The sequence below is a fragment of the Pteropus alecto genome, unplaced genomic scaffold (genome assembly GCF_000325575.1).
Source record: "Pteropus alecto unplaced genomic scaffold, ASM32557v1 scaffold338, whole genome shotgun sequence".
Taxonomy (NCBI): Eukaryota; Metazoa; Chordata; class Mammalia; order Chiroptera; family Pteropodidae; genus Pteropus; species Pteropus alecto.
The window spans coordinates 1,826,031-1,840,359 of NW_006441995.1; the positions used below are offsets into that span (position 1 = coordinate 1,826,031).

Below are 14,329 nucleotides of genomic sequence, written 5' to 3' on the forward strand. Positions count from 1 at the left end.
TTTCAAGTTACACATTGTTTTTACCAAAGCCATAACTCCCTTTGTCAATGTAGACATAATTGGTGATCTTTCTATATGAGAATATGTAGAAAAGCACAGATGAAATGATGATCTCTTTCAAATTTAAATGGTAGAATTATGTGATTTAAATTGTGGAGTTAGGACTAATCTCTTAGGTTTTGGAAATTGCTCCCTCTCATCTCTCTAATCTCCCTTTCTTCTTTTATCTAAGGAGGGAGAGTGAGGTAGGTAAATATGACTAAATTTATGAGAGTGGAAGGAAATGCCTGTGACAGATGAAATATTAACTATAGTGTTAAATAAATCCTGAGATTTCAAAGCAAAGTCTGTTCTTCTTTTCATTCTATTAACTTACTCTCCAGGAGTCCCATCCTATCAAGAATACTTCTCTCCTAATGGTTCTCCTTAATAGTCCAATCTAAATGTGACATTTTAGTGGCATTTGAGTTCCCTTCCGACCCTTCTATACGCCTTCCTCCTTCTCCCAGCTCCAGTCAAAGTTCAACCAATGTCTTCCTTTTTGAAGAGTCTGCATCTGATCCCTACCTCCTAGCTGCCTTAATCCAGAGCCTTAGTATGACCAGCGGAGGTCTCTCCCACCACCCATGCTGGCTCAGAGTCATAGTCACTATGACTGTTTTTAGGGTTTTTCTTGCTGCCTTGTCCAAAATACCCATCTCTACCAATGTCTTCACCAGAACAGCCATACTTACCCTCCTTTGCCAATAATTACAAAAGCCATATGCTTCTAATCACACCAAATTCTTCATTACGGTTTCTGCTCTTATCTCTGGGCTATGTCAACTGGGGCAATTTTGTCCCACACTTACCACCTCCGGAGTCATTTGGCAATGTCTGGAAACTTTTTTTGGTTGTCACAACTGGGGAGAGGAGTACTATTGTTATCTAGTGGGTAGAAGCCAGGATACTGCTAAACATCTTACAATGCACAGTTCAGCCCCTCACAATGGAGAAGTAACTGGCCCCAAATGTCAATAGAGCCGACAGAGGCTGAAACACCCTTCCCTAGGAGACAGTAGAGGCTTTTATTTTCTTTCTGTACCTTGGGCAGAAAGACAAAAACAAAACAAAACAAAATCTGTCCTCCAGGCACATACCTGGAGCCTGCTGTTCTTTTTCTCACCTCTCAGCTCACGATTGGAGAAAACAAGCAGGATCTTGTAGAACCAGCCTTTCCATTCCCCTTGTGGGGCCTTCTTCTACATAGGCAGGGGCTGGGATAGAGGGCCTCCATCTGGGCAGAAGAATTCATTCAGATAATTGGTTTTCAACCCTGGCTGCACCTCAAGTTCAAGTCATTTCAAATATTTTAAATATTTAGAATACAGATACTCAGAATTCAAATTAAATTGGTCTGGGATAAGGTCTTGGTGATATTTTTCAGAAACTTTCCAGATAATCCTTGTGCAGTCAGAGCTAATAACCCCCTGGACTGGCAGCCTGTTCAGTAGGGGGAGAACAGACCTCCCTAAAGAGCTAGAGGAAATTATTTACTCTTCTGGGACCCTTTAGCACTAACAGGACTCGACCTTCCAGGAGGAGGGAGGCCTCTTAACTGTAAGGTCAGCCTGGGTCATCTGGGCAAATTCAGGTTATTATAGTCTTTCTATATCTCAAACTGGAGATTACATTAATTTTAAATATTTATCAAAATCAGGAAATGAGGGTAAATCAAAGGTTAAAAGTTGTCTTCATAATTAAGCACTCTCTGCTAAGCTATTTGAATGTTTATTTTTCCTCTTTTAAAAAGATAAAATAATGCTAAACTAAAGTTTTGAGATAAATTATGGTTTATGAAAAATAATGAGATAGTCTCATAAATCACAAACTTTGTCTCTATGAAATATGACTGGTCTAATTCTGTACATTTCCTGTTTCAATAGAATGGACTCTACAAGACAAATTAATTTAGCATTAACCTTAGAATCATTACTCTGGTTTCACTGATGAAACCGATAAAATAAAAATACTTCTTAATGCTGAGAAATCACATTAAATAATCTATAATGTACGTAAATCATATCTAATTTCTGTTTCTTTTCTTATTCTTCTTCAGTCACATACTCAGCATTCTATAGCAAAATAAACATTGGACCCCAAGCTGAGGAGCCTGAAATCCAGTTCATGCCATGGTATAACTTTAGCAAGTCACTTAACTTCTCCAGACTGTTTCCTTGTCAGGAATGTGATGGTGTCACCAGGTGATATGTAAAATTCTTTTCAAATTTAAATTAGCAAGAAAGCAGATTACAAGCTTGGCAACCCTAAATAACAATGAAGCACCTGGTTTACTGCCTTGGCACATGGTGTGGAAACATGGTATATGTCAATCAACAAAAATGTATTGAGTACTCTTTTTACAAAAAACAAAAAACAAACAAACAAAAAAACGTGGGGCATTGCTATGGAGAATTCAAAGAAATAGTAATTACATCTCCATGGTTTTATTATCAATAAGATTATAACTTAGTTGGAGAAATACAGTTACACTCAGAAGTGCCCGTTGGTATTTCATTAAATCAGTGAACATTTTTTGGAAACGTAATGCATGAGTTAGATCTTAACATAACAGATATCACAGATAACAGTGCTGATAGGTTTAGGGGGAAGTTGTGGTTTTTCTCCCTTTACATAAGCTACAGTAACACACTACATTAACATTTCAGTTAGTGGCATGGTGTTTCCTCCAGTCTCAGGTATCTTTCAAGTATCTAACTTACTACTGTGGAAATAACATTTGTTTACCTCATTCTTGGATAATTCTAAAAATTTTCTATCATCTGCTTCTCCAGTTGAGATGATCACCTTTGTTGTGTTCCATTTAATGTTTCTAAGTTGAGAGCGGGTGGTCATCAACAATTTGATAGCTAACTTAATTAAATATGCATTAATTGACTTCGTATGATATGTGCATCTCAAGCACTATGTTAAATGCTAGCAATACAGAGTAAATATCATGTATAACTTGCCTATATAGTTCATAGTCAAGAAGGGAAAAATACATAGAAATAATTAAATTGTGGTACACTGAGATAAACATACAATAAGGTCTGTTCAATGTTCAAAGGTAGCTCATTCATTCATTCATTCATTCATTTAACAAATATGTATTTAGTTCCTTTTTCCTCCAGTCACTGTCCAAGTTGTATAATAAACACTAGGGCGAAAAAAAAACCAAACTAGACATGATCTCTAATCTTACAGAAACTGCAGATTAGTGGAATAGACAACAAACAACTGAACAAACAGAACAAACAAAAAGAGCATGTAATTTCCAAAAATGCTAAGTTCTACAGACAAACAGGGTGCGTTGCTAGTGTCAGGGCTGCGCCTACACTCTTGAAGTGGACTGGGAAGTTTTCTCAGATGTCTTGGCTGAGATTTGAAGAACAAAAGAGCCCATAATGCAAAGAGCAGAGGTCAGGTCAGAGGGCACAGCATGAACTGAGGCTCAGGGATAGGAATGAGCATGGTGTATCGGAGGACCTACACTGGGCCCTGTGGTTAAAGAAGAGAGTGGGGGAGATGAGACTGGAGGAGGACCATGCAGGCCTTTGTGGACCACCATAAAGAATTTTATGTAAAGCCCAATGAGAAGCCATTGAAGGATATTAAATTGGAGATGGTGATGATCCATTTAGGTTTTAGAAGATTATTCTTGGTGCTCAACAGAGACTGTATGAGAGTGGAACAGGTGGTTATGGGGAGATCATGTAGGAGGTCGAGGTGACCTGGACTGGGTTTGGTGGCAGTGGGTGTACAAACAAAATATGGCTGGATCTGAGGTTTCTGTTAGAGAAAGAAACAATAGGACTGTGAAGGATGCCGTGGGAGTGAGAGAAAGGGAAGACCCGTGTGAAGGTGTCAGGGAGGCCACTGCACACGCAAGCCTGCGTCTTGAGGAAGAATACAGGGCTGGGGACAAAAATGAGCCAGCCTCTGGCAACTGCATGGTATCAAAGGATAGGAAAAGATTAAGTCACTCATGGAATGAAAAAGAGAAGGAGGTCTGTCCTGAGTAATGTCACCATTCCCAGGAGCTAAACAATGTGCTATGTTCAAGATCTCGTAAAGGATTTCATATAACTTATATATAAAAAGCAACATGGTATGAATGAGTTGGTCAGGATATAGCACTAATAGTGTTCTGATTTCATAAGCAGAAAGATCAGAAAGTTAAAAAGCTCCATGATACATACGGGAGGAAGTTCGGCAGATTTCTTGGGAAGCTAAAGAAATATAGCTTCAGGCTCTTTCACTAGCATGGGCTCTTTACAAGGCTTTGGATATAATTTTATATTTGTCATTTAGTACTTTTTTTTTTTTCTAGACAGCCTCCAAATTATATAAGTTCAGGCATCACTAATTTGGCTCTGTCCCTGGTGGGGAAAATTAAGAAACAAAACATACGATCAAAAACCACCAGTGACCTGACAGTGTGGTTGCTGATGGGTCCTTTTTATACTAACTCCGTGCTGGGTCAACTAAAAGTTGTGGGCAAAGACGTTCTTTGAAGAAAAACTTTCTCGTTTAAAGCTACTTCTTGATCTATTCACATGTACCTTAAGCAGAAGCATGGTGACAACACCATGTGGGACAAGGTCGAGGCCAGGAAAGGACAAGGTCAAGGCTGGGAAAATGGAGTTGAGCCATGGGCCTCAATGTGGCCTCCAGAACACCTTGTGGGCAACTCGTGGAATGGACCGACCTGGGCAACCAAGAGAACATCTTGTTCTTCAAACCCAAAAAGTTTGAAAAAGGGGAGAAAGAGCGAAAACGAATAGACTGGCTACACGATTTTCAGGGCCCAGTGCAAAATGGAGATATAAGTGGGACTCTTGTTCCAAAAGTTTTTAAAAATTTCAAGATAACGACAGCAGAGCATAAAACCAAGAGCTGGGACCCTTCTAAGCAGGGGGCTCTATTTGGCTCCACAGGTCACACACCCATGAAGTCAGCCCAGGCGATAGAAGAAAGCTTGGGGGCAGGATTCTCACATTTACTGGGGATGTCCTATGTCACTGACATAGGGCAAGACATTCGCAATTCATTTTATCTTCATAAAAACTCTGCGAGAGAAATATTATTATTGACATTTCACGAGTGAGAAAAAGTCTCAAAAAGGTTAATTATACAAACACACTCAGGGAGTACATTTGTATGTGCTGAAGGGAAGGAAGAGAAGAGATCAGAAGTCATTGCCCAAGTTTGGTCAGAACCAGAAACATCTGGACTTCTGTCATTCAGCTCACTTAGCAAAGCCGAGATGCCAAAATGCTTGATTACTATTGCTGCAAACCACCACCAAGGCAATAAAATAGGAAATTGAGAATGCTATCATCTTTTACTATTTTCTTGAACAATTTAGCTTTGTCCTACTGCAAGGAGGCTATCATGCCAACAAAAGCAGACACATTTGCTTTTGTGAAAGTTTCCAGACTTTCGGGTTTTGAATTTAGCTACCTCTGGGTGGCATAGGGTTAAATGACTACTGCTTTATTTGCAATTTATTTATATTAAAAGTGAAAGGTCAAATTCACACAGGGTGAAATAAAAGGACTCTTTATAAATATGCAAACAAATGCGGTGTTCACTGCCAAAAATATCCAAACAAACTAAACCGGAGAGAAGAAATATTTCCTCAGCTCAAACAGTACAGTTCTTCTATATGGCCTGTTCGACAGATGAAAGGAAATCCTGAAATTCAAGAGCAAACTCAATCAAATACAAATTTAATGCTGTTCCTTAGGTGACACCAAGTTAAGGGAGAATTACTACTTAGCTGCCTAATTTGAGCACTGTAGACACCCACATTACAAACTGAGGCCAAAAAAAATCTATTAAGGAATTGGAATTTTCTAGTATTTTGCTAACAGTCTTCGGAGTCATTTGAACACTGTTCTAGTGTCACTCATGCTGCTCTATTTACACATATCTAAAAAGCATAATTAAGATTCCCTTTATAGAAAGGAAAATTACTTTATTACTGAGTACAAACATACAGACACGTGCTTATTTATACTTGAACTTCAAACAGGTGTTCTTAGCTTTTATGATGTTTTAGCAAGGTTAGTAACAGTAGGAGCTGCGTACTCCTGAATCCCAGAGATGACAGATGTGTGATTTTTAAAGGACATTTGGATCTGAGATGATTATCACCAAGGAGACATGGCCTCGTATCAATACGAGGAACTGGACATGAGCCCATAACGCGCCTGTGCCAACTCTGTGGCCTTAGAAACTGGCGAAACGGGTTTGGTACTTACTTTGATCTACACATATGAAACTCGGGGCTTCCACTGAGGGGAGAATTTAGAGGACTGTGGTTCTGGTACCTTTTCTGCGAAGGGAGAAGATGGAAACTGGCATCTTTTCTTTCACCCATTCCCCTGTGTAGCAGGCAAGCCTACAAATTCAATTGTTCAATGTAAGAGACCCACAGAAGTATGGAACAGCAGGCAGGACATTATATTAAGTGAAATAAGTCAGGCAGAGAAAGATACATACTGTATGATATCACTTATATGTAAAATCTAAAAAAGCCAACTGATGTAAACAGAGAGTAGAATGGTGGTTACCGGGGACTCAGAGTTGGGGAAAATGAGGCGATGCTGGTCACAGGCACAAATTTACAGTTATAAGATGAATGTCTTCTGGGAATCTAATGTACACCATGGTGACTGTAGTTAACAATACTGTATTATATATTTGAAACTTGGGAAGAGAGTAGATCATAAATGTTTTCACCACAAAAAAAAGAAATGGTAGTTATGTGATACAAAGGCTACCATATTAGCTAACTCTATAATGGCAATCATTTTGCAATACATACCAAATCAAAAACTTACACAATGTTGTATGTAGATTATATCTCAATAAAATTGGAAAAAAAAAAAAAAAGAACACAGGAAAAAAGGAAACTGCAACCTGTTTCCCAAAATGTTTGCACCATTTTGCATTCCTTGGAGCAATGTATGGGAGTTCCTGTTTCTCCACATCCTGGTCAATACTTGATTTAGTCAGTCTTTTTCATTGTAGCCATTCGAACAGGTGTGCTATAGTATCTCATTAAGTTTTTAATTTGCCTTTCCTTAATGCTTAAGCAAATTGAGCATCTTTTCATGTGTTTATGTGCCATGCACATATCTTCTTTGATGAAGTATCTGTTAAAATGTTTTGCTCACTTTTTTTTTAATTGGGTCAATTGTTTCTTTTTTTTTATTATCGAGTCAATAATTTTTTATGTATGTTGAGTACAAGTCAGATATATGCTTTGTAAATATTTTCTTCCAATCTATGACTTATCTTTTCATTCTCCTAACAGTATCTTTTGAAGAGCAGAAGTTCTTAAATTGGATGAATTCCAAATGTATCAATCTTTTCTTCTCTTGACTATGGTTTTGGTGTTGTATCTAAGAAATCTGCCTAACCCAAGGCTGTGAAGAATTTCTCTTATGTTTTCTTCAAGAAGTGTTATTGTTTAGGGTTTTTATTTAGGTCTCTGATTCATCAGTGTGTGGTATGAGGTTTTGATTACTATAGTTCAATTGTTTTTTGCATATGAATATCCAATTGTTCCAGCACCATTTGTTGAAAAGACTATCCTTTCTCTAGTGAAATGCCTTTTACCTGCCGAAATCGGCTGCCCATGTTTGTGAGGATCAATTTCAGACTTCCTAGTCTATTCCATTGACCTGTTTGTCTCTCGCTATACCAACATCACAATGTCTTGATTACTGAAGCCTTGTAATAAGTTTTGAAATTAGTTGATAGTTCTCCTACTTTGTTCTTTTTCAAAGTTATTTTGGTTTTGAATTTAATTGGCTCTTCCTTCTTGTTCTAGTTTCTCAGGTGAAAGCAGACGTCATTGATTTGAAACCTTTCTTCTTTTCTAATACATATGTTTTTGTGCTATAAGAATTCTCCTAAGTACTGTGTTAGAGGTAATACATTTTGAAATGGCATTTAAAAATTTTTTCCATTCAAAATACTTTCTAGTAGTTTTGATTTCTTCTGTGTCCCATGTGTTATTTAGATACATGTTGTATGTATAGTTGCTAAATATTTGGGGAAGTTTCCAAAGATGTTCTTTACTGATATTTAATTTTAATTTAAACTAATTTAATTCCATTCCACTATAGTCATAGAATATACAGGAATATACCGAGACTTGTTTTATGGCCTAGTATATAGTCTATTGTGGGTAAATGTTCTGTGTGCATTTGAAAAAAGTTGTCTGTTCTGTTGTTAGTTGTTCTATAAATGTCAGTTAGGTCAAGTTAGTTGGTACAGCTATTTATGTCTTCTTGAGGTCTTCTGTCTACTTGTTGTATCAGTTATTGAAAGAGTGATACTGAAATTTTTGGCTAATTTGGATTGGTCTATTTCTCCTTGCACTTCTGTCAGTTTTTGCTTCATGTATTTTGACGCTCTCTTATTAGGTGCATACAAATTTAGGATTGTTGTCTTCTTGGTGAATTGATCTTCTAGTATTTATGAAACGACCCTCCTTGTCCCAGGTAACAGTCTTTGTTTTAAATCTACTTTGTCTGATATTAATATAGTCACTCCAGTTTTCTTTCAATTAGCATTAATTGTATATCTTTTTACATTCTTTCACTTTTAACCAATTTGTGTCTTTTTATTTAAAGTTGGTTTCTTGAAGGCAACAAATAGTTGAATCTTATTTTTTTATGCAATCTAACAATCTCTGCCTTTTAATTGAGGGTTTAGACCATTTATATTTTATCCAATTACTGATATGGTTGTGTTTAAATAAATCATCTTATTATTTGTTTTCTATTTGTCCCATATATTCTTTGCTTTTTCCTCCCTCTTATTCTGCCTTTTTTTGAATTAAGAATTTTTTATGATTCCATTTTAGTAATCTTACTTCCTTCGTTGGCTGATTAGCTAAAATTCTTGTTGTTTTAGTGGTTGCTTTAGGTTTTATGCTATGCATCTTTATCACAGTCCAACTTAAAAATATAATAGCACTTCACGAATAGTTCATTTCTTCCCTCTTATTCTTTATGTTATTGTTGTCATGCATTTTACTTCTACATATGTTATAAACGCCATACTAAACTGTTAGTTTTTTGTTTAAATCGTAAACAGTCTTTCTATATGGTTAAAATATGTTTTTATAATCTTAAAATTTTACCCATGTAGTTACAATTTCTAGTTTTCTTCATTCCTTTGTGCAGATGTATATTTCCATCTGGTATCATTTTCCTGCTGCCTGAAGGACTTCAGTTAACACTTCTTATAAGGTTCTGGTCTGCTGATGATAAAGTCTTTCAATTTTTGTATGTCTGGAAAGCATTTGTTTCACTGTTTTAGACGGATAATTTTCATGTTGACAGCTTTTATCCTTCAGAACTTTAAGGTATTGTTCCACTGTCTTCTTGCTTACCTTTTTTCTAAAAAGGAATTTGCTGTCATCTGTGTCTTTGTTAGTACATCTTTTTTTACTCACTGCTTTTAAGATATTCTCCTTGTCACTTATTTAAAATAATTTGATTATAATGTACCTTATTGTGATTTTCATCATTGTTTTTGTGCCTGGAGTTCACTGAATTTCTTGAATCTGTGGCTTTATAGTTTTCATCAAATTTAGAAACCTTTGGGCCATTATCTCTACAAATATTATTTCTATATTAGCTATTTATTGATGTGTAACAAACTTCTCCAAAATTTAGCAGCTGAGAATAGTACACACTTATTACATCACACTTTCTCTGGGTCAGGAATCTGGGCACAGCCTAGCTGAGTGCCTCTGGTTCTGGAACTCTCACGAAGTTGTATTCAACACATTGGGCCAGTAGTTACTGTCAGATCTCAGAAAACCCATTTCCAAATTGACTCACGTGCTTGTTGGCAGCCTCAGTTCCTTGCCAGGGATACATGGCATCTGCCTTCCCCAGAAATAAGAGATCAAAGAGTGAGAAAGAAAGCACTCAAAATAGAAACCAGAGTCTTTTTGTAATCTAATATTAGAAGTTATACTCCATCACTTCTGCCATATTTTCTTCATTAGAAATGAGTCAATATATTCAGTTCACATTGAATAAGTGGTTATTTAAGAAGATCATGTGTACTAGGAGTCAAGAACCACGGTGGGGGGTACATATTAGAGGCTGCCTACCACTTCTGTTCCTCCTTTGGGAACTGTAATTACATATACATTAGGCCACTTGAAGTTGTCACAGCTCATTGATGCTGTTTATTATTTTTTTAATTCACTTTTCTCTCTGTACTTCATTTTGGATAATTTCTTTTGCTATATCTTCAAGTTCATTAATCTTTTATTCTAAAATGTCTAATTAGCTGTTAGTCTAAGCCAGTGCATTTTTCATCTCAGACACTATACTTTTCATCTCTAAAAGTTAAGTTTGGGTCTTTATTATATCTCCCATGTCTCTACTTAACTTTTAGAGCATATGGAATACAGTTATTATAACCGAGTTAATATCCTTTGCCATGATTCTTGTGTCAGTTCTGGCTCAGTTCCAATTGATTGCTTTTTCTCCTCTTATTTTCCTGCTTCTAGGTACTTTTTTATTGGATGCCAAACATTGTGAATTTTATCTTGTTGGATGCTGGGTATTTTTGTATTCCTAAAAATATTTTTTAGTTCGTTTTGGAGCAGAGTTAAGTTCATTGGAAACAATTTGATCATTTTAGATATACTTTTAAGATCTTTTAGGTGTGAGTGGAACAACGTTCTGTTCTCCACTACTGAAGCAAGACTTATCTGTGTATCCTACCCAATTCCTCATGAGAATAGGCATTATTTCTGGCTTTATGTGACAGCTGCAAAATGTCATCTCTTATCCTTTTGGGTGATTCTTTCTCTGGTCTCCAGTCGTTCATCACATGCTTGCACTTATCAGCTAAATATTTACTCAAAGGAGTATTCTTTCTGAAGTTTTCTCTCTGTAGTTCTCACTTTCTCCTCTCTAGATTCTGTCCTGAGAACTCTAGTGGCCTTGGTCTCCTCCATCTCTCAGCTCTATTTCCTCAATTCAGGGCTTTCTCTGGGTTTCCCTTCCCTGCACTAATACCATAAATTATCTCAAAGCAGGACTCACTTTGAGTTTTTTCTTATCTCACATAGCTCACTAGCCTTTCTTGCCTGATAATCAGTGTCTTGAACACGACTGTTTCATGTATTTTTTTAAGTTTTTAGTTGTTTCAAGAGGGAAGGTAATTCTGGTTATGACTGGAAGCAGAAGTCTGGTCTCCAGGCAAAACATTTTGAGTAGACATCAGCAACTTTGCTCAAGGGGCATGCTAAATGTTTTTTTCCTTCTTTCTTTACAGTGGACAGGGATAAAGGATAAACTCTGATGTATAGGGGACAGGTTAGGGGAGAAAAAAAGGAAAGATTAGTTTCTTTTTTTTTCCTGCAAGTTTAGAAGCTGCTTTTCACAACCCCACCCCTATATTATTTTTCTAAAACTCAACTCACATGCTGTCATTGGATTTCTGTCATAGGCTCTCCACCCATGGTTTGAGGCCCACAGATGTTCAAATCTTTTGCTTAGAACCTGAAGCTATGTTAAGGCCAGACTCCAGGTAGTGTCTTAGAAGATAAACTTTCTTGATTCATGTCTATGAAGTTAAATTAAGAAGCTAATTCATCCCTAGTAGTTACACCAAACCGTTTGGTGCTATTCACCAGTGGCCATTAATATGTCAGTGGCATCACTGTGTAAAACCTATCTTCTGTCTGCGAAAGGAATACTGATTAGTGTGACTACACCAGAATCCAATTAGCTTTTCCTCTTCTCATCTAATTTTTCAAATGTAATTTTGTTAATGTGAATTTTAATAGTGATTTACGGCAACAGCATCCCTTTACCTTCTCATGTAACCAGGTAACTTCTTTTTGAGGTCAAAGTGTAGCAAGAGCTGCCTTGCTCATAATTCTCGTTCTTTTTCATTTCCTGTTATAATATTTTTGTTATATTTTTAATCTTCTACTTTTAATCAAACTTAACTTCACCCCATTCTCAGGCTGACTTAGTGTACTCTTAATGTCAGATTTTACAAAGCACAAGTTTCCTGGAAAGGCTGTTCTTCATTAGCCGGGAAGGACAGGAAATGTTCATGTCAGCGCTCTGAGAACCATCGTCTCCTAGGCCAGAGGAAGAGAGTTCGCACTAAGTTATGTAACCCAGAGGGTTTATCAAGTGTTTCAGCTGGGGTAGAGGGACAGTATCAGCTCAAAAGCAGCTTGGACATTTCTAAAGGAAGGTGGGGGTAGAGCTTTGATGAGCACATCTGATTAAATATGTTTTCTGCCCTGGAGTTTGTTATGAACCCTGACATTTGTCTTAGTAATATACTGACTTCCACAATCCACATAGATTAAATACCAAACAATTACCAGAAAAATAATATTGCAGTGTGGGAAATGGCACTCCCTCACCGCCTCCATCCCCCATTCCCAGTCTGAAGGAGCCAATGTGCATCCCCAAGCCTCTACTAGAGATTCACTAAAGCATGAGGGAGAAACAGATGTGACAGCCCTGAGCTCCTGAAGCTCCGGGAATTTGAGGCAATGAAGATTGCTGTGGTTGAGAGCAAAGTTTGAGGGCATGACTCCCTGGATTCAAACCTCGATTCTGCTACTTTCTAGCTGTGTGAACTTAGGCAAATTATACAACCTCTTTGTGTCTCAATTTTGCTTTCTTTAAGTTGGAGACCTAATGGTATCTACCTAGGATTGTTGTCCTGTAACAACTCAATTAAAATAAGTTAATATTGAAAACACTTAGACCAGTGCCTGACATATATCGGTGTTAGCTGCTGTTATTATTTTCTTATTAATTGAAATATATTTGACATAAAACATTGTATACACTTAAAGTGTACAACATGTTGATTTGATACATTTACACATTGTAATATGATTGTCATTGTAGGGATAGTTAGCACTCCATCCCATAGCATAATTATTTCTTTTTTTGTGGTGAGAATAATTAAGATCTATCCTCACAGAAAGTTTGATGATTACAATACAATATTGTTGCCTACGTTCACTATAGTGCATTAAATCCTCAGGTCTTGTTTGTCTACGAGTTGCAAGTTTGTACCCTTAAGCAATATCTCCCCATACCGCCATCTCCAACCCTTGGTAACCTCCATTCTACTCTTCTGTTTTTACGAGTTTGGTTTTTTTCATATTTCACATATAAGTGATATCATATTATATTTATCCTTCTCTGTCTGACTTATATCACTTAGTATAATATCCTTGAGGTCTTACTGAGGATTTAACCAAACGTTAGATCCATGCTGTTCAATATGGCAACTATCGAACTAGGCATATGTAGCTATTAAGTGTTTCAAGTGGGCCTAATGTGACAGAATAATTGAAGTTTAAATATAATTAATTTTAATTCATCAATTTAATTTAAAGTAATACTTGATTCAGTTATTGGAATAATTTTAAGTACAAGAAAAAAAGACCAAAAATATCTCATCGCTATTTTAAAAATACTGATTGCATATTGAAATAATATTTTTAATATATTGGGTTAAATAAAAGATTAAAATTATTTTCACCTTTTTTTTAACATTTATTTATTTATTTGTTTGTTTGTTTGTTTGTTTATGGTTCTTTTCGCCTACCACACCCGGTCTTCCTAGGTGGTCTCCCATCCAAGTACTAACCAGGCCCAACCCTGACTTAGCTTCCGAGATCAGACAGGATCAAGTGTGTTCAGGGTGGCATGGCCATAGACTTTTCTTACTTTTAAATATGGCCACTGGGACATTTTAAATAATATATGTGACTCACAGCATGTTGACTGTGCTGGTCTAGATTATGAGGGAGTTTATTTGCTCTGCTAAAATGTTTGGACTTTATCCTAAGAGCGCTGGGAAAAAATGAGAGCCAATTTACATATTACATATTTACACATCAGAAAATTTACTCTGGCAGCTGTATGGGAAATAGGTTTGAGGGAAATAAAACCAGAGCTATGGAGATCAATTAGTTACAGAAATGTAGGCAAGAGAAAATCGTGGTCTGAATTGTGGATGGCACTGTGGATGGAGGAAGTGGGCATACTGGAGAGGGGGCCTCTCAGTCAGACTGGGCAAGGGGAGCCAGCGTATGTGGCTTGGGAAACTGGATAGATTCTCTGAGATAGAACCTAGAGGACAAGAAGGAGGATATAATTTACCTGTCAGACTAAGTCCCTTTAAGAGAACTACCCCAATTCCTTCAGCTCAGTTAATCACATTCCAGAGGCTCCCACAGCCAAAATATTGC

The 14,329-nt window shown here is 36.9% G+C and overlaps 1 long non-coding RNA gene and 1 pseudogene across 3 annotated transcripts in view; both read right to left on the reverse strand.

Annotated features, from left to right (window-relative positions):
- Positions 1–14,329, reverse strand: part of LOC107196224 — a 181,117-nt gene that overhangs the window by 2,210 nt on the left and 164,578 nt on the right. For 2 of the 3 annotated variants that reach the window (XR_001517598.2, XR_003048629.1), the window contains one exon: positions 1,166–1,276. This is a non-coding gene — a long non-coding RNA (uncharacterized LOC107196224). Of the gene's footprint in view, positions 1–1,139; positions 1,277–14,329 lie in introns of all 3 variants that reach the window. The other variant, XR_003048630.1, reaches the window with a different exon arrangement.
- LOC112486112 lies at positions 13,677–13,796 on the reverse strand (annotated as a pseudogene).